Source organism: Somniosus microcephalus, chromosome 23, assembly GCF_052327205.1.
Source record: "Somniosus microcephalus isolate GS21.2 chromosome 23, FLI_Smic_1.0, whole genome shotgun sequence".
NCBI lineage: Eukaryota > Metazoa > Chordata > Chondrichthyes > Squaliformes > Somniosidae > Somniosus > Somniosus microcephalus.
This window is the reverse complement of record NC_141009.1, coordinates 5,825,168-5,845,926: the sequence shown is the minus strand read 5'-3', so window position 1 is coordinate 5,845,926 and position 20,759 is coordinate 5,825,168. Positions and strand designations below refer to the sequence as shown.

The 20,759-nt window shown below is 46.1% G+C and overlaps 1 protein-coding gene across 2 annotated transcripts in view; it reads right to left on the bottom strand.

The window, feature by feature from the left end:
* The window catches only part of tsc1b (TSC complex subunit 1b), a 51,968-nt gene extending 45,233 nt beyond the window's left edge, over nt 1–6,735 (bottom strand). For both annotated transcript variants that reach the window (XM_085965262.1, XM_085965263.1), the window contains exon 1: nt 6,475–6,735. The gene's annotated coding sequence lies outside the window, so the exon portion shown is untranslated. The remainder of the gene's footprint in view (nt 1–6,474) is intronic.
* Nucleotides 6,736–20,759: the final 14,024 nt, after the last annotated feature.

Sequence of the window (20,759 nt, the reverse complement as noted above, 5' to 3'; positions counted from 1 at the left end):
TGCCTGCAGTCAGAGCAACTCCTAAGTTTATTTACCCAAATTGGAAACGGAGTTTCCATTTTAAGTTGGACTCCATGCTGCCAACAGAAGACAGGGGACTGGGGTAGTTTTTTTTTTTTTTTTTTAAAAAGCAGCAATCGAGTGGTTAGACTTTTGCCAGATTAGCCACAGTGGGTTTTTGTGTAGGCATGTACCTTCCTATAATAAACGACAGAAAATGCTGGAATACACAGGTGGTCAGGAAGCATTCGGAAAGAGAAAAGACAGATGAATGTTTCCAGTGTCCAACCCTCACCAGAACTCCATTTCCAGCATTTTCTGTTTTTATTATGTGGAGCATAAACACCAGCACAGACCAGCCTGTGTGCGCTGTAAATTCTACACAATATAATAGGTCTTTCAATTATGAAGGGGTTTGATAGGGTAGACGTAGAGACTGTGGAGGAGCCCAGAACTAGGGGCCATAAATACAAGGTAAGTCACTAATAAATCCATTAAGGAATTCAGGAGAAACTTCTTCAGAGTGGTTAGAATGTGGAACTCGCTATCACAGGAAGTGGTTGAGGCAAATAGTATAGATGCATTTAAAGGGAAAGTTTGATAAACACAAAGGAATAGAAGGTTATGCTGATGGGGCGAGATGAAGAGGTGTGGGAGGAGGCTCTTGTGGAGCATAAACACCGGCACGGACTAGTTGGACCAAATGGCCGGTTTGTGCTGTGGACTTAATTTAATACTGTCTATGCCACTGCTTGGTAGGAAGGGTAGGCCAGGAAAGCCTCAGACATTCAACCGAGGCCCCAGCTGCTATCGTAGGTGGACATAAAAGATCCTATGGCAGTATTTCAAAGAGCAGCCAGCAAGGGAGTTTTCCCCAGTGTCCTGGCCAATATTTATCCCTCAACCAATTTCACTAAAAAACATTATCTGGTAATAATCACATTGCTGTTTCTGGGAGCTTGCTGTGCACAGATTGGCTGCTGCACTTCCTAAATTACAACAATGACTCCACTTCAGCACTATACTGCATTGACTGTAAAGCACTTTGGGGTGTCGAGAGGTAGTGAAAGCTGCTATAGACACGAGTTTTCTTTAAACAGCAGCAGACAGGTGTGTGCAGCTGTTCCAGTTTCCAGTGCAATTGTACCGGATGCTCAACACTGAACGGAAGAAAAAAGGGAGTTTCTTATTGTGGCTCTGGGATTCTCTGTTCCAGGACCGTTTCTCTGTACACTGCAAGAGATTGCCATTTATTTTTTAAAGTGCAACACAGAATGTTAAGTTAGACAGCAGGCAACATCTGAAGCGTGATTGACCGAAGTGCTCTCCTCCAGCAGCCCATCTGTTGATGTAAATAAGACACATTGGACTGACTAGCCCATGAATACAGCTCGCTTAGACACAAATATTGGGCCAGAAATAACTGACCAGAGGAAAGTTAAGAAAAAAAATTCAGTTCTATACAGCCTTCACGACCACCGGACATCCCAGAGCGCTTTACAGCCAATAAAAGTACTTTTTGAAGTGTAGTCACTTTTGTAATGTAGGAAACGCGGCGGCCAATTTGCAAAACAGCAAGCTCCCACAAACAGCAATGGATAATGACCAGATAATCGGTTTGTGATGTTGATTGAGGGATAAATATTGGGCAGGACACTGGGGAGAACTCCCTAGTTGCTCTTGAAGTAGTGCCATAGGATTTTTTACATCCACTTACAATAGCAGCTGGGGCCTCAGTTGAATGTCTCATCTGAAAGACTGCTCCTCTGACAGTGCAGCACTCCCTGCACTGAGTGTCAGCCTAGATTTGTGCTCAAGTCTCTGGAGTGGGCAATGAACCCACAACATTCAGGCTCAGGCGTAACCAACTGAGCCACAGCTGACACAAATTCACTTGCAAGCAAAATGCTCATCAGAAACACTTGGAATGAACAAGAAATGTGCGACAGCACCGCATTACACTCTGCGTCCCGCAGACCACCAGCCCAGCTGGTTCGGTTCTATCCATTCTCTACAATTGCCACCAGCACTCACTAGATCATTAGACATCCTCAAAGGATCGACAAGGCACCAATATGCACACAGCCCATCAACGTCCTGTCCTGCTTCTGTATACAGCCCGTGCTCAACACCGACCGATCAGTCACTGATCAATTCAAGCTGCGAGAAAGCAGGCGACTGCTTATGCTGCTGTTGCTATGGTAACACGAGCTAACCACTTCCAGTACATTGCCCAGTTGCTCATTACTGTCGTCACTTCAAGCTTCTTGCCAGAGAACTTCAGGAAAGACTTGAACCTCCAGCCCTACAACCCTCAGATCTGTGCTGTTCTAATTCTGGGCACCTGAGCATCCAATTTTCATCGCTCCACCATTGGCAGCCGTGCCTTCAGCTGCCTGGGCCTAAAGCTCTGGAATTCCCTCCCTAAACCTCTCCGCCTCTCTTTTAAAACCTACCTCTGACCAAGCTTTTAGTCACCTGTTCTAATATCTTTGTGGCTCAGTGTCAAATTGTGTTTGATAATCATTCTTGTGAAGCGCCTTGGCCTTGGGACATTTTACTATGTTAAAGACGCTACATAAATGCAAGTTGTTGTTGCACAGATCAGCAAAAGGAAAACTGCACTGTGGCAGGTTGAGAACTAAATGTACCATTGATCACCAGTCAAATATAAAAGGAGCTTTGCATCCAGAGGCCCCTTCAAAAACCACCATATGAAGGGGCCTGTCTCAGCACCATTGCCACTGGTTTCTACTATAATCTGCCTTGAGGTTACGCTGGATTAGAAAGCGCAGAGTTTGCACACTGATGGTTATTTCAGTTACATGCCAAAAACACACATTTATATGGTGCCTTCCACAATCTTGGGGAATCCCAAAACACTTCACAGCCATTGAAATACTTTGAAGTCACTGTAGTAATGTAGGAAACAGCAGTCAATTTGTGCACAGCAAGCTCCCACAAACAGCAAGGAGATAAGTGATTTTGTTTAACGGATAAATATTGGTCAGGAATTTAGACAGTTAAGGGGCAATTTGATCGAAGTTTTCAAAATATTAAAGGGGAACAGACAGGGTAGAGAAACTATTTCCACTGGTTGGGGCAAATAACCTAAAAATTAGAGCCAGGCATTTCAGGAGTGAAATTAGGAAACACTTCTACACACAAAGGGTGGTAGAAGTTTGGAACTCTCTTCCGCAAATGGCAACTGACACTGGTCAATTGTTAATTTTAAATTTGAGATTGAGATTTCTGTTAACCAAAGGTATTAAGGGATCTGGGCAAAGGCAGGTATATGGAGTTTGGTCACAGATCAGCCATGATCTCACCGAATGTCAAACAGGCTCGAGGGGCTAAATAGCTTGTTCCTAGGACTTGCTCACTCCTCAGAGTAACTTAGATTCACTCGATAGGCAGATGAGGCCTCATTAACATTGCATTTTGGATTTTGCTGGCATTATGTAATATTAAGGGGCGGCTTGATAAATACACAAGAAGAGAAGAGGGGTACAGGGAGGAAAGAGGCTGTGGAGTATAAAACACCAACCCAGATCAGTTGGGCTGAATGGCCTGTTTGTGCTGTACGTTCCATGTTGTTCCTTAACTAGGTGAAATGAGCAACCACGTGTGCCTCTTCCCATGTCCGTACAAAATGCTCCCTCGAGCAAGAGCACTACCCATGCACCCAGTTAAAGGCGACTGACTGCTCGAACCCAGGCTCAGCAAGCAGCAATGCCAAGGGCAGATTAGCAACTCCTGGAGTTTATACTGGGTGCACCCAATCAGCAGTGGAGTGAAACCTTCCCGGAGAGCAACATGACGATGTAATGGGTTCTACCCTCAAACTATCAGTACACCGGGAAGGGAACATTAACAAAGCTGGGATTTAAACTTCTAACCACATTTTGATTTAACGACCACACAAATCCCACTTCAGGATACACACACCATGTAACAATGAGGCACTGCTTTACAAAGCTGCTTTCACTCACACAGCTCATGAACAATCAGCTTTGTGGCTGCTAGGAAACCACATTTGTGACTTCGAGAAATAAGTTCCAATTCGGGAGTGTCCCTATACACAGACTAGCCCATTATTACATAGACTGTACAGCACAAACAGGCCGTTCAGCCCAACTGATCTATGCCGGTGTTTATGCACCACTTGAATTTACCAAATTCAGTACTTTCCTCAAGAACATAAGAATTAGGAGCATACAGCCTACAGCATAAGTAGGTCATACAGCCCCTCAAACATGCTCCACCATTCAATAAGATCATGGCTGATCTTCGACCTCAACTCCACTTTCCCCGCCCGGTTCCCATATTGCTTGATTTCACCTAGAATCCAAAATTCTATCGATCTCAGTCTTGAATATGCTCAACGACTGAGCATCCACAACCTTCCGGGGTAGAGAATTCCAAAGATTCACCACCCTGAGTGAAGAAATTCCTCCTCATCTCAGTCCTAAATGGCCGATCCCTTATCCTGAGACTATGCCCCCTAGTTCTAGACTCTCCAGCCAGGGGAACAACCTCACAGCATCTACCCTGTCAATCCTCCTCAGAATCTTATATTTCAATGAGATAGTAGACAGCATGGAATTAGCATTCAATCTGGTGAGGGTATTGACACTGAGCCCAGTGACAACATTAACATGGGATTAGCAAAACTGCATTTAAACCAATACATTTTAACACACAATACACTTTATAGACTACTTGCTTGCATCACACTTGTCCCAATAGTGTGTAGCTGGACCTATACTATCTGACCCCCCCAACCTTCGGCAGAACTCCCCCAGGAAGTGTCACTGGACCTCCCCCAAGACTGTCTCGCTGGACCATACAGAACAGGTTACAGGGTCAGTGAGGGAGACAGTGGCTGGCTGGCGGGGGGCGGGGGGGAGAAACAGCCACGGCTCCTGGTCACCCAGTAAGTCCTGGCAAAAAATAAGCATGTGGAGAGGAGGAGAGGACAGGGCCAGGCCCTCAGATAGATACTGACTATGCTCACTGCAGAATGGTCACTTGGGTGAAGCACCAGAGAGAGACAAATGCCTGTGAAATTGCACCTCAACAAGAGGCAGCAGCTTCACAGGGTGGAAGTGAAGAAAGCAGGAGAAAAATTAGTGCAACACAGCTGTAAAATTAGTAACACCCTTGATTCTCTGCGACACAACTCAAATGGAGGACAAAACTCAAATAATCAGGGGTATTTATGCATTGTTCAAGCAGACAGCATAAAAATTTCACACATTACCTGACCTGCACATTGAACAAACAGAAACATAGAAGATAGGAGAAGGAGTAGGCCATTCAGCCCCTCGAGCCTGTTCCACCATTTAATAAAATCATGGCTAATCATCCAAATCCAACCCTGTCCCTGCCTTCTCCCTATATCCCTTGAAGAAATTTAGCTCTGCATTGGCTGGGAATTGAACCCGGGTCACCCGCCTGGCAGGCAAGAATTCTACCCCTGAACCACCTATGCTCACTAACAGTGTAGCTTTGTCAACATTTTAAGATACAGTTGCCTGTTAAAGACTCTACTACCAAGTTGAATGGCTGGCTGTTGTTATTTCTGAAGACACCACATGATTGACAGTCAGTGCAGGACAGAGCCAGTCACTAGGGCTTAGGAACAGGAGGCCATTCAGCCCCTCAAGCCAGTTTTGCCATTCACTTAGATCACAGATGATCTGTATCTGAACTCCATCTATCCACCTTGCTTCCATATCCTTTAAACGCATGGTTGTTTACAACCACACAATCATCCAGGATTAGTTCATTCATTGCACCAAATGCTTCTATTCCTCAGTCAGTTGAAGGCAATGCAAGAACCCCTAGCAGCCCCACAATTCAGAACCATTTAACACAAAGGAGCGGTTGGAAGAATCTCTATGACAATAGTTCAAGTTTCCTTATAAACTCTGCAACACTTTAAAAAACACATTCATGGGAGAAATGCAACAAAAGAAATGCAAGAGGAAGATCAGATTTGGCAACTTTTTTTGCACAAGATCACTTCACAATAAAAACTGGTCAGAAAGCAGCTCCCCTGGTCCCAGATCCAGCAGAGGCTGTGACCCGGGGTCCAGAAACAACCCCAACATTAATGGGGGCAGGCGATAAACAAACCCCGGGGGGGGGAGCAGCTTTTAAATCACATCCCACTCATTCATTGAGCCCCCATGGGACAGACTCCCGGGGAAGGGGGATTTCCCCCCGCTCTCCGCCACTCACGGGGCCGGGACTCAGCGGGCGGGGTACAAGACCTCCCCCCGGGGAGGTCGCCCCCCCCACCCCCCAAAAGCCGGGCCGCAGGCTCCCGATCTCCCTCTCCCCGCGGGTCGGTCCCTCTCTTCCCCCCCGGGCCGCGGTCTCCGGGTCTCCCTCTCCCCGCGGGTCGGTCCCTTTCTTCCCCCGCGAGCTCCGGGTCTCCCTCTCTGCCCCCGGCCCGCGGGTCTTTACCTCTCAGCGAACCGACATTCCGCAGGGCGCCGCCATCTTGACCGCCTTTCACAGCTATTCCGCTGGCCGCAGCAAAACAAATAAACCTGGGACTACTTCCTTCTACACCCCTCACTAAGCCCTCATTGCAAAAATTCACCCCTGGCACCAAATGTTTATTTTCCCACCACCAAATTAAACCCCGAGTCTCTCCCTGATTATTATTATTGTTTTTTTTAAATTAAAATATTGTGTGTAAATAGTTCCGTTGCCCCGTTCCCCCCACCCCCAGTGCGCGGAGGGATATCACGCGAGGCGACGCGGCTGCGCGTGACTGCAGGTGTCCGCCGCGCGCCTGAGCCGGGAGCGAAGGACCCCGGCCTGGCATGACGTCACCGCATTCTGGTAAACAGGTTACTGCCGGGCAAGGGGGCGTGTCCCCGCCGGCTGTCAATCACAAGCTGCTGGCACTGGATAGACAGAGACAGATAGAGAGATATAGATAGATAGACAGACAGATAGAGAGATATAGATAGATAGACAGACAGATAGATAGATAGACAGACAGATAGATAGATAGATAGACAGACAGATAGATAGATAGACAGACAGATAGATAGATAGATAGATAGACAGACAGATAGATAGACAGACAGACAAATAGATAGTAGATAGTAGTGGAGACAGAGATGCACTTCCTCACAGCCTGTGGAAAATATCAGGGCATCAGGGAGAATTTCTACCAAAAATTCTCACAAATATGCCCTGAATTCAGAAATCTGAATGACAACCAAAAACTCCCATTCCTACTGGGGGAGGAGAGAAGCTGTGTAACACTGGCGGCACACTATGTTGCAGCTTGCCATGAACAGAGGGACAACCAGTAAACTAAGAAAAGAGTATATATAAACAATGCGAATGTATATTTATACACTCAGGGATATACCTGTTTATACACTGTATGAATAGAACTGCGTTTATGTGTTCAACCATAAATGTATTTTGATGCTTTGGCAACATAAGATGTACCTTATCATGCCAATAAAGCGATTTGAATTTGAATTTGAATTAGTAGATAGATAGACAGACAGATAGATAGATAGACAGACAGACAGACAGACAGATAGATAGATAGAGAGATGGACAGATAGATAGACAGACAGATAGACAGATAGATAGATAGAGAGATGGACAGATAGATAGATAGACAGACAGACAGATAGTAGATAGATAGACAGACAGATAGATAGACAGACAGACAGGCAGATAGATAGATAGACAGATAGCTAGACAGATCGTTTCAGCCTGTTCTTGCCCCACCGAACTTATCTCTTCCTATCTCAACTCTATCTTTTCTCCCCTTGTCCAGTCTCTTCCCACCTACATCCGCGACTCTTCGGACGCCCTCCGCCACTTTAACAGTTTCCTGGCCCCAACCGCCTCCTTTTCACCATGGACGTACAATCCCTCTACACCTCCATCCCCCACCAGGATGGCTTGAAGGCGCTCCGCTTCTTCCTTGAACAGAGGCCCGACCAGTCTCCATCCACCACTACCCTCCTCCGCCTGGCTGAACTTGTTCTCACATTGAACAACTTCTCCTTTGACTCCGCTCATTTCCTCCAAATCAAAGGTGTTGCTATGGGTACCCGCATGGGTCCTAGCCATGCCTGCCTTTTTGTGGGATATGTTGAACACTCCTTGTTCCAGTCCTACTCGGGTCCCCTCCCTCACCTCTTCTTCCGGTACATTGATGACTGTATCGGTGCCGTTTCCTGCTCTTGCCCTGAACTAGACAATTTCATTCACTTTGCCTCCAATTTCCACCCTTCCCTCACCTTCACATGGTCCATCTCCGACTCTTCCCTTCCCTTCCCTTCCTCAACTTCTCCGTCTCCATCTCTGGGGATAGGTTATTGACCAACATTCACTACAAGCCCACTGACTCCCACAGCTACCTGGACTTCACTTCCTCCTACCCCGCCTCCTGTAAGGACTCTATTCCATTCTCCCAGTTTCTCCGTCTCCGCCGCATCTGCTCCGACGATGCCACCTTCCACACCAGTGCTTCCGACATGTCTTCCTTTTTCCGCAACCGAGGATTCCCCTCTACTGTGGTTGACACAGCCCTCGACCGTGTCCGTTCTATCTCCCGCACTTCTGCCCTCACCCCTGCCCCACCCTCCCGGAACCACGCTAGGGTTCCCCTTGTCGTCACCTTTCACCCCACCAGCCTCCACATTCAACGGATCATCCTCCGCCATTTCCGCCACCTCCAAAGTGATCCCACCACCAAACGCATCTTCCCCTCCCCTCCCCTCCCCTTTCAGCATTCCATAGGGACCGCTCCCTCCGAGACACCCTAGTCCACTCCTCTATCACGCCCAGCACCCCTTCCCCTTCGCCCGGCACCTTCCCGTGCAAGCGCAGGAGATGCAACACCTGCCCTTATACCTCCCCACTTCCACTTCCCACTGTCCAGGACCCCAAACACCCCTTCCAGGTGAAATACTGTAGCAATTTACTTGTACTTCTTGCAATCTAGTATACAGTATTCGCTGCTCACGATGTGGTCTCCTCTACATTGGGGAGACCAAACGCAGTTTGGGTGACCGCTTTGCAGAACACTTCCGTTCAGTCCGTAAGGGGGACCCCGAGCTTCCGGTCGCCTGTCACTTGAATTCACCGCCCCATTCCCACTCAGACCTCATCGTCCTCGGCCTCTTGCATTGTTCCATGGAAGCTCAGCGTAAACTCGAGGAACAGCACCTCATCTTCCGATTAGGCACTTTACAGCCTTTACAGGACTCAACATCGAGTTCAACAATTTCAGATCATAACCTCGGCCCCCATTACATTTTTGCTTATATTTTATCCACATCTTTGTTTTGGCCCTTTCCCACCCCCCCCCGCCCTTTTTTTCCCTCTCCCACATGGCAGCTGTCTCTCATTCTGCCAGAACATTTCACACCTGTGCGGGTTAGGTTGATTGGCCATGATAAAAAATTGGCCCTTAGTGTTAGGGGGGATTAAATACGTGGGGTTATGGGGTTACTGGGATAGGGCTTGGGTGGGATGGCTGTCGGTGTAGGGACCGGGTGCTAGGGTTTGGATGATCAGCTATGATCTCGTTGAATGGCGGAGCAGGCTCGAAGGGCCGAATGGCCTACTCCTGCTCCTATCTTCTATGTTTCTATGTAATCTAGAGCCGTCTTTTGTCTCCACTAGTCCTATCACCATCTTGTCTCGTTTTGAATACCTCTTAATGTCTCTTCACTTCTTTTGTTCTCTCCCAGCCCTGCCTTTCGATCTATTTAATTTCCTTTCCAGTTTTGAAAAAGGGTTAGACCCGAAACGTCGACTCTATTTTCTCTCCACGGATGTTGCCTGGCCTGCTGAGTTTTTCCAGCATTTTCTGTTGTTATTTCGGATTTCCAGCATCTGCAGTATTTTGCTATCGTAGCTAGACAGCTAGATAGATTGACAGAGATAGACAGCTAGATGGACGGATAGACAGACAGACATACAGATAGACAGAAAGAGAGATCGGTATCTAGATATATAGATCACAGGAGGAGATAATAAAGTGCCTCAGGGAACAGGATGACTTTTGATATTAAATTTTCATTACACACAAAAAGAGGGGCTATGAAATTGTCTTATTTTGGAAAAGGTGCTTTTATTTATAAGGTTGAACATTGTAACTATTGGTTGTACGGCCAGGAGATGCGGCTATTTGATGATTAGCCCTGAGACAGAGATTATGAATGATTCCCACCTGGACAATACTTTAGAAACATAGAAGCAATAGAAAAATAGGAGCAGGAGTAGGCCATTCGGCCCTTAGAGCCTGCTCCGCCATTCAATATGATCATGGCTGATCCTCTATCTCAATACCATATTCCCGCTCTCTCCCCATACCCCTTGACGCCTTTTGCATCTAGAAATCTATCTAGCGCCTTCTTAAATATATTCAGTGACTTGGCCTCCACAGCCTTCTGTGGTAGAGAATTCCACAGGTTCACCACCCTCTGAGTGAAGACATTTCTCCTCATCTCAGTCCTAAATGTCCTACCCCGTATCCTGAGACTGTGACCCCTCGTTCTAGATCCCCCCAGCCAGGGGAAACATCCTCCCTGCATCCAGTATGTCTAGCCCTGTCAGAATTTTATACGTTTCAATGAGATCCCCTCTCATTCTTCTAAACTCTAGTGAATACAGGCCTAGTCGACCCAATCTCTCCTCATACGACAGTCCTGCCATCCCAGGAATCAGTCTGGTGAACCTTCACTGCACTCCCTCTATGGCAAGTATATCCTTTCTTAGGTAAGGAGACCAAAACTGCACACAGTACTCCAGATGTGGTCTCACCAAGGCCCTGTATAACTGTAGTAAGACATCCTTGCTCCTGTACTCAAATCCTCTTGCAATAAAGGCCATCATACCATTGCCTTCCTAACTGCTTGCTGCACCTGCATGTTTGCTTTCAGTGACTGGTGTATAAGGACACCCAGGTCCCTTTGTATATCAACATTTTCCAATCTATCACCATTTAAATAATACACCACCTTTCTGTTTTTCCTACCAAAGTGGATAACTTCACATTTATCCACATTAATACTGCATCTGCCATGTATTTGCCCACGCACTCAACTTGTCTAAATCGCCTTGAAGCCTCTTTGCATCCTCCTCATAACTCACAATCCCACCTAGTTTTGTGTCATCAGCAAACTTGGAGATATTACATTTGGTTCCCTCATCCAAATAATTGATATACATTGTGAATAGCTAGGGCCCAAGCATTGATTCCTGTGGTACCCCACTAGTCACCGCCTGCCACCCCGAAAAAGATCCATTTATTCCTACTCTCTGTTTCCTGTCTGTTAACCAATTTTCAATCCATGCCAGTATATTACCCCCAATCCCATGTGCTTTAATTTTGCACACTAACCTTTTATGTGGGACTTTATCAAAGGCCCTCTAAAAATCCAAATACACCACATCCACTGGTTCTCCCTTATCTATTCTACCAGTTACATCCTCAAAAAACTCCAGTAGGTTTGTCAAACACGATTTCCCTTTCATAAATCCATGTTGACTTTGTCTAATCCCGTTGATACTCGAGCATTTTCCCTACTACTGATGTTAGGCTAATCGGTCTGTAGTTCCATGTTTTCTCTCTCCCTCCTTTTTTAAATAGTGGGATTACATTTGCCACCCTCCAATCTGCAGGAACTGTTCCATAATCTATAGAATTTTGGAAGATGACAACCAATGCATCCATTATTTCCATGGCTACCTCTTTTAGTACTCTGGGATGCAGATTATCAGGCCCTGGGGATTTATCAGCTTTCAGTCCCATTAATTTCTCCAGCACTATTTTTTTACTAATACTAATTCCCTTTAATTCCTCTTTCTCACTAGACCCTTGGTTCCCTAGCATTTCTGGGAAGTTATTTGTGTCCTCTACCATGAAGACAGAACTAAAGTATTTGTTTAATTGCGCTGCCATTTCCTTGTTCCCCATTATAAATTTTCCCATTTCTGACTGTAAGGGACCTACATTTGTCTTCACCAATCTTTTTCTTTTTACATACTTGTAGAAACTTTTACAGTCCGCTTTTAATGAAGCTCCCCAATCCATCATAGCCAACCTCGTCATACCTTCGTAGTTTCCTTTGTTTAGATTTAGGACCCTAGTTTTGGATTGGACTACTTCACTTTCCATTTTAATGAAGAATTCTATCATGTTATGGTCACTCTTCCCTAAAGACAATTATAGCAAATTATGAGACCTAAAACGCAGTAAAATGAATTCTGAAATGAAATTGTGCAACAGTGTTCCCAACAACACTACAGGAATAAAGGCACGACTCTATCGCTACAGCACCGCTCTGGCACCAGTGCTGCCAGTGTGAACTTCAGCTCATTCAAAGCTCTACTGCCTGTGTCCGATCCCGCACCATGTCCCACTCACCCATCAGACCTGTGCTCGCTGACCCCCACCAACTCCCCGGCCCCCAACACCTCAAACTTAAAATTCTCATCCTTGTTTTTAAATCCCTTTATGGCCCTCGCCCCATCCTATCTCTGCAACCTCCTCCAGCAGCACCCCCCCCACCCAGCAAACTCTATGTTCCTCTGACTCTGGCCTCTTGTGCACCCCCCCTCCATCACTCCAACATTGCCAGAGATGAATGCTGCCACCTGGGCCCCACACTCTAGAATATGCTTCTTAAACCTCTCCCTCTCCCTCTCTTCCTTTAAGACTCTCCTTAAAACCCACCTCTTTGACCGAGCCTTTGGTCACCACTCCTAATATCTCTTTATGTGGCTCGGTGTCAATATTTTCCTTTTGCCTCTGTGAAGCAACTTGGGATATTTTTAATACGTCAAATGAGCTATCTAAATGCAAGCCGTTATTGTTGAAAAAATTCGCTACCACAGGGAGTGGTTGAAGCGAATAATATGGATGCATTTAAGGGGAGGCTGGACAAGCATATGAGGGAGAAGGGAATAGAGGGCTACGCTGATAGATTTAGAGGAGGAAAGTCAGGAGGAGGCTCGAGTGGAGCATAAACGCCGGCATGGACTGGTTGGACCGAATAGCCTGTTTCTGTGCCGTATATTTTATGTAATCCTGTGTAAAAAGGTACTGTCACCTTATAGGAACATGGGAACAGGAGGAGGCCATTCAGCCCCTCGAGCCTGTTCCACCATTCAATGAGATCATGGCTGATCTGTGACCTAACTCAGTATACCCGCCTATGCCCCATATCCCTTACTACCTTTGGTTAACAAAAATCTATCAATCTCACATTTAAAATGAATAACTGATCCAGCATCAATTGCTGTTTGTGGAAGAGAGTTCCAAACTTCTACCACCCTTTGTGTGTAGAAGTGTTTCCTAATTTCACTCCTGAAAGGTCTGGCTCTAATTTTTAGACTATGCCCCCCTAGTCCGAGGCTCCCCCACCAACCAAAATAGTTTCTCTCTATCTACCCTATCTGATCCCTAAATATCTTGAAACTTCAATCCGATCATCCCTTAAACTTCTAAATTCCAAGGAATACAACCCTAGTTTGTGTAATGGCTCCTTGTAACTTAACCCCTGGAGTCCGGGTATCATTCTGGTAAACCTACGCTGCACTCCCTCCAAGGTCAATATATCCTTCCTAAGGTGTGGGGCCCAGAACTGCTCACAGTGCTCCAGGTGTGGTCTAACCAGGGTTTTGTACAGCTGCAGCATAACTTCTACCCCCTTGTATTCTAGTCCTCTAGATAAAAAGGCCAGCATTCCATTAGCCTTTTTGATTATTTTCTGTACCTGTTCATGACATTTTAATGATCGATGTACCTGGACCCCCGACAAAGTCTCTTTGGACCTCCACTGTTTTTAGCTTTTCACCATTTAGAAAGTCCCCTGTTCGATCCTTTTTAGGTCCAAAGTGCCTCACAGTTGCCTACATTGAAATATAACTTACCATTCACGCCACTGTACAAATACTGATCCAAAGAAAACTGCAAATATACTGATGAATGACCTGAAAGGTTGACACTGTTTGTCTCTCCACTGATGCTGCCTGACCCACTGAGTGTTTCCAGCATTTTCTGTTTTTATTTCACATGTTCTGCAGTATTTTGCCTTTGCAAATATTGCTGTTGTTTTTGCAATGCTGTTCCTTTCCATCTGGTGGCGCTGTCCTGCTGTTAGAATTGCCTGCAAGTGTCACAGAGAATGCAACATGCTTGTTATAATATCTTTAAGTCACAGACAATTTCAATTGCAGGTCTGTAATAGCAATACAAAAAACAGGCAGTATCGCTTGTCTTCCCAATGATCAGGCTGTCCCAGAATATTATGGTGTATCTGTCGATTCCCTCCCTTTTTCTCCCTGTTTTCCATTCTTACTAAAATGCCTGTTATCTCAGTCTTCAACAACAACAACAACTTGTATTTATGTAGCGCCTTTAACGTAGTAAAATGTCCCAAGGGGCTGCACAGGAGTATTTTAAGACAAAAAATTTGACACCGATCCACATAAGGATAAATTAGGGCAGGTGACCAAAAGCTTGGTCGAAGAGGTAGGTTTTAATGAGCGTCTTAAAGGAGGAGAGAGAGGTAGAGAGGCGGAGAGGTTTAGCGAGGGAATTCCAGAACTTAGGGCCCAGGCAACAGAAGGCACGGCCACCAAAGGTTGAGCGATTATAATCAGGGATCCTCAAGAAGGCAGAATTAGAGGAGCGCAGATATCGCAGGGGGTTGTGGGACTGGAGGAGATTACAGCGATAGGGAGGGGGCGAGACCATGGAGGGATTTGAAAACAAGGATGAGAATTTTGAAATCGAGGCGCTGCTTAACCAGGAGCCAGGACCCAGTTCCAGGATTCAGTCCCCCCGCCTTTTCTCTGTACAGATACCGGCTGACTGACTTGCTGTGTTTTTCCAGCACTTTTGTTTTTTATTCCAGAACATTAACCCTTCTTCTTCTTTCTGATGTGGTGCGTTTGCTGTTTTCACCGATATAAAAAGAGCTAGAACAATCCAAAACTAATTCCACTGCCCCGTTTCCTTCCCAGAACCTGGTATCTTCAACTGTTTCAAATATTTGTCCAATTTTCCCTTAAAAGATGCAATGATCTCTGGCTCAACCACACCCTGTAGCAAAGCTTCCAGGTGCCAAAAGCCCTCTGCATAAAGACATTGATCCCAACCTCTCTCCGCACTCACAGTGACAATTTTAAATTGATGACCCCATGTTGCTGATTCCCCAACCAGCAGAAATACCCTTTCTCTATTCACCCTATCAAAAACTTTCAGCATTAAAAAAAAACTGCATTAACTCTCCTCTTAGGCTTTGCTTCAGTGGAAACAGTCCCCGTATCTTGAATCTCTCCTTAGAACTAGAGCTTCCCATCCCTGGCATCATCCTGGTGAATCTACACTATACTAAATATCTAAGGCTTTAGTGTCCTTTCTATAACACACCCAATGCTGCACTTAGTACTCTAACTGTGGCCTAACCAAAGTTTTTAAAAATTATTTCTCGGGATGTGGGTGTTGCTGGCAAGGACGGCATTTATTCCCCATCCCTAGTTGCCCTTGAGAAGGTGGTGATGAGCCACCGCCTTGAACCGCTGCAGTCCGTGTGGTGAAGGTGCTCCCACCATGCTGCTAGGGAGGGAGTTCCAGGATTTTGACCCAGTGACGATGAAGCAAGACTTGCATTTATATAGCGCCTTTCACAACCTCAGGACGACCCAAAGCACTTTTACAGCCAATTAAGTAATTTTTGAAGTGTAGTCACTGTTGTAAAGTAGAACACGCAGCAGCCAGGAAGCTCCCACAAACAGCAATGTGATAATGACCCGATAATCTGTTTTAGTGATGTTAATTGAGGGATAAATATTGGCCCAGGACACTGAGGATAACTCCTCTGCTTTTCTTCGAAATCATGCCACGGGACTCATGGGAGCTTGCAAGATCACATTTCGTTGTTCATGTACTTGTGCATTGTACAATGACAATAAAGTTGAATTATTATAATTAATTATAATTATTATTATTATCCTCGGTTTAAAGTCTCATCTGAAAGACGGCACCTCCGACAGTGCAGCACTCCCTCAGTACTGCACCAGAGTGTCAGATTAGATTGTTGTGCTCAAGTCTGAGGCGAGAGTGCTATCAACTGAGCCACGGCTGACACAAACTTGTACAAACTTATCATTACGTCTTTATGCTTGTACTCTATGCTCCTATTTGCTATTCTTATTCCCATTCTTTTATTGTGTTGCCTTCTCACCCGAATTAAGATATTTTTACACATCTTGGCATCGCAGCTGTCAGCAGACTTATGTTAAAGAGTACGAGTGCGTTGTAGTCAAATGTCTCATATAAAATTATATATCAAAATTGTATGTGAATTATTTAATAGCACAGCAGTGCCCCCTGCTGAATGATGAAGCCACTGCAGAAAAAGCGCTAATATTTTATTCTAATGTGCAGCAGAGGACGGTGACACTGCCATCTGCTGGTAGAAGAGCGGTGCTTCAGAATACAGCACTGTAATATTTTCGTGTACCTGGTGCCATTTATGGACAACATGCGGAACTACAACTTGTAAATCGTAGTCTTATTAACTCATGTTAAATAAAAACAGAAAATGCTGGAAATACTCAGCAGGTCAGGCAACATCTGTGGAGAGAGAAACAGAGTTAACGTTTCAGGTCGATGACCCTTCGTCAGAACTGGAAAAAGTTAGAGATTTAACAGGTTTTAAGCGAGCGCAGAGGCAGGGAAAGGAGGGTGGGGAGGAAAGAACAAAAGGGAAGGTCTGTGATAGGGTGGAAGGCAGGAGAGATTAAATGACAAACGGTATGATAGCACAAAGCAAAAGAACTAAAAGCAAAGCATTAACTCATATGTTAATATCACCTCGGTTATTTAACCATTTCCTGTTTCTCTTTCAAGCACATAACAGGTCGTTTTACTCACACTTCCTCTCTCATTTATGTGCTATTTTCTCTCTCCCCTTTCTCTTTGCTCTGTTCCTAATAAATGTTGTTCCATGTTTACATGTTTTTGAGGAAAGGTTATGACAGAAACGTTAACTACTCTCTTCTCTACACAGATGCTGATTGACCTGCTGTTTGTTTCCAGCATTTTCAGTTTATGTTTCAGTTTTCCGCAATTTGCAATATTTTGCTAATTAAATTACGGATCATATTGACTACAGTACAGGAAGATTGCGCCAGCTGGAAAGCAACACAATGCAATAAAATATTTTACACAACAGAGTTCCTTTTTATAAATCAATTACATTGTAGAAAAGTGCAGTTATTCTATGAAATTGTCTATTTTTTTTAACAGCTCGACACTGCCACTAACTGGGGATAAACGGTATTGCAAGACTAACGGTGTTGTTTTTCCGGTTATATAGCTCTGCTGCCAACAGGTGGCACTGTTACACCACCGGCGCAGTTGTGCACATATTTACAGCAAGAACCTGCATTTATGCACCATCTTCTCATGTCCTCGGAACGTCCCAAAGAGTTTCATAGTCAATGGATTCGTTTTTGAAATGTACTCACAATCAACATAACTAAAACAGATTATCTGGTCATTTTCACATTGCTGTTTGTGGGAGCTTGCTGTGCGCAAATTGGCTGCCTCATTTCTTACATTACAACAGTGGCTACACTTCGAACTACACTTCGAAAAGCACTTCATTGGCTGTAAAGCGCTTTGGGACGTCCGGTGGTCGTGAAAAGCGCTGTAGAAATGCAAGTCTTTCTTTTTTTCTCTTTCACTGTTGTTATACAAATAAAGAATCTGCAAATCCATATTAGAAACATAGAAAAATAGGAGCAGGATTAGGCCATTCGGCCCTTAGAGCCTGCTCTGCCATTCAATATGATGATGGCTGATCCTCTATCTCAATACCATATTCCCGCTCTCTCCCCATACCCCTTGATGCCTTTTGTGTCTAGAAATCTATCTATCTCCTTCTTAAATATATTCAGTGACTTGGCCTCCACAGCCTTCTGTGGTAAAGAATTCCATAGGTTCACCACCCTCTGAGTGAAGAAATTTCTCCTCATCTCAGTCCTAAATGTCCTACCCCGTACCCTGAGACTGTGACCCCTTGTTCTAGACCCCCCAGCCAGGGGAAACATCCTCCCTGCATCCAATCTGTCTAGCCCTGTTAAAATTTTATACGTTTCAATGAGATCCCCTCTCATTCTTCTAAACTCTAGTAAATACAGGCCTGCATTCTAATTATATATAACATAAAAAAGTAATACCCCTATCCTCTCCATCACTGAAACCGCCTACTTCCACCTCGGTAACATCGCCCGACTCCACCCCTGGGGAAGGCCTCCCGCTTTCCATCCTCCGTAAACTTGAGCTCATCCAAAACTCTGCTGCCCCGTGCCCTAACTCGCACCAAGTCCCGTTCACCAATCACCCCTGACTTGCTGATTTACATTGGCTCCAGGTCCCTCAGTGCCTCCAATTTGCCCTTCCCTATATCTGTAACTTCGCCCCTCCCCAGTACTTTGTGTTCCTCAAAGTCTGGTCTCATGCATTGCTGCCCCTATCGCCGCACCATTGGCAGCCGTGCCTGGGCTGTCCAGGCCCTACGCTCTGGAATTCCCTCCCTAAACGTCTCCACTCCTCTACCTCCCGCTCCACCTTGGGGCTTTTTGCTACGTTAAAGGCGCTATATAAATGCAAGTTATTGTTGTGTTCTTGAACTACATTAAATAATTTCTAACATTATACATCTGTTATCAACAGCATGACAACGCCACCTACTGATAGAAAACTGGAGGATATTCTTATTCATGTTCAAGACAGGGAGTGCTCTTGTCCTCTTCAGTGATTCATTCCCAAACACTTGAAGCTGTGGCCACTCTGCACAGTTTTGTGGGGCAGCTGCTGGAAAATTTCACCCAAAAAGAGCTTCCACATGTTGTGAGCAGAAAGGTCCACTGTGAAATAATTAAGCCATTTGGAGAGCCGGAGCAGCGCGCCAGTGCCATCCGCTGGTAGAGCGCGGCACTGCAGGCAGCGCGGGTCGAGTTTTGTTGTAGTGTCGCTGTGCTGCCAGCAGAGGGCGCGCGCGTGCCATTGTTACAAATCCATCAGAGCGCCCCCTGCTGGACATCAAACCGTACTGAAGCATTCACCCTCACTGCTGCAACAGGAGGGAGGCTGGTGGTGTCTTGTCTCCAAGACACGCTTCAGGTGCCTGAATAGATCTGGGGGAGGGCTGCAGTCGAGGAAGGACCTCTTGTATCCTGGTGGTTTGCACAGCTTTGTGAACTGAAAGAGGAAGGTGATCAATGGCAGGAATGACGTATGAGGAGAGATTGGGTCGATTGGGCTTATACTCGCTGGAGTTTAGAAGAATGAGAGGGGATCTCATTGAAACATAAAATTCTAACAGGACTAGACAGACTAGATGCAGGAAGGATGTTCCCGATGGCCGGGGAGTCCAGAACCAGGGGTCACAGTCTAAGGATAAGGGCCATGATGTGGAGATGCTGGTGTTGGACTGGGGTGGACAAATGTAGGAAGTCACACAACACCAGGTTATAGTCCAACAGCTTTATTTGAAATCACAAGCTTTCGGAGCGCTGCTCCTTCGTCAGGTGAAGTGAAGAGAAGCATACAGGCACAGCATATATAGTCAGAGAAAACTGCCAGATGATTACAGGTAATCTTTCTAACTGCCCTTTATCACACCTCGGCAGAGAGATAATCACAGCAATCAAAGGTGTGAATGGTGTCCAAACAGGTCAGTCAGGAAAACATGACATCAAAGAACAATGAGGTGGGGTCACAAGGGGTCAAATATTGCAGATGCTGGGGTCTGTATGAAAGACAGAAAGAAACCAAAAAACTTTGCTGGAAATCACAGCAGGTCCGGCCGCATCTGTGCAGAGAGAACAAGCCAACGACAACTCGAGTCTGGATGACGCTACGTCAGGTGGGGTTACATGTAGCGTGCCATTAACCCAAGGTCCCGGTTGAGGCCTTCCTCATGAGTGCGGAACTTGGCTTTCAGTTTCTGCTCGACGATTTTGCGTTGTCGTGTGTCTCGAAGGCCGCCTCGGAGAATGCTTACCCGAAGATCGGAGGCTGAATGTCTTTGACTGCTGAAGTGTTCCCCGACTGGGAGGGAACACTCCTGCCTGGCGATTGTTGTGCGATTGTTACGGTGCAGCACTCCCTCAGTACTGCATCTCCGACAGTGCAGCGCTCCCTCAGTACTATCCCTCTGACAGTGCGGCGCTCCCTCAGTACTGACCCTCCAACACTGCAGTGCTCCCTCAATACTGCTCCTCCGACAGTGCAGCGCTCCCTCAGTACTGCCCCTCAGACAGTGCAGCGCTCCCTCAGTACTGCCCCTCCGACAGTGCAGAGCTCTTTCAGCACTGCCCCTCCGACAGTGCAGCCCTCCCTCGGTATTGCTCCTCTGACAGTGCAGCGCTCCGTCAGTACTGCCCCTCCGACAGTGCAGCGCTCCCTCAGTACTGTCCCTCCAACAGTGCGGCGCTCCCTCAGTACTGCCCCTCCGACAGTGCAGCGCTCCCTCAGTACTGCCCCTCCGACAGTGCGGCGCCTCCGACAGTAAACTTGAGCTCATCCAAAACTCTGCTGCCCCGTGTCCTAACTCGCACCAAGTCCCGTTCGCCCATCACCCCTGTCCTTGCTGATTTACATTGGCTCCAGGTCCCTCAGTGCCTCCAATTTGCCCTTCCCTATATCTGTAACTTTGCCCTTCCCCAGTACTTTG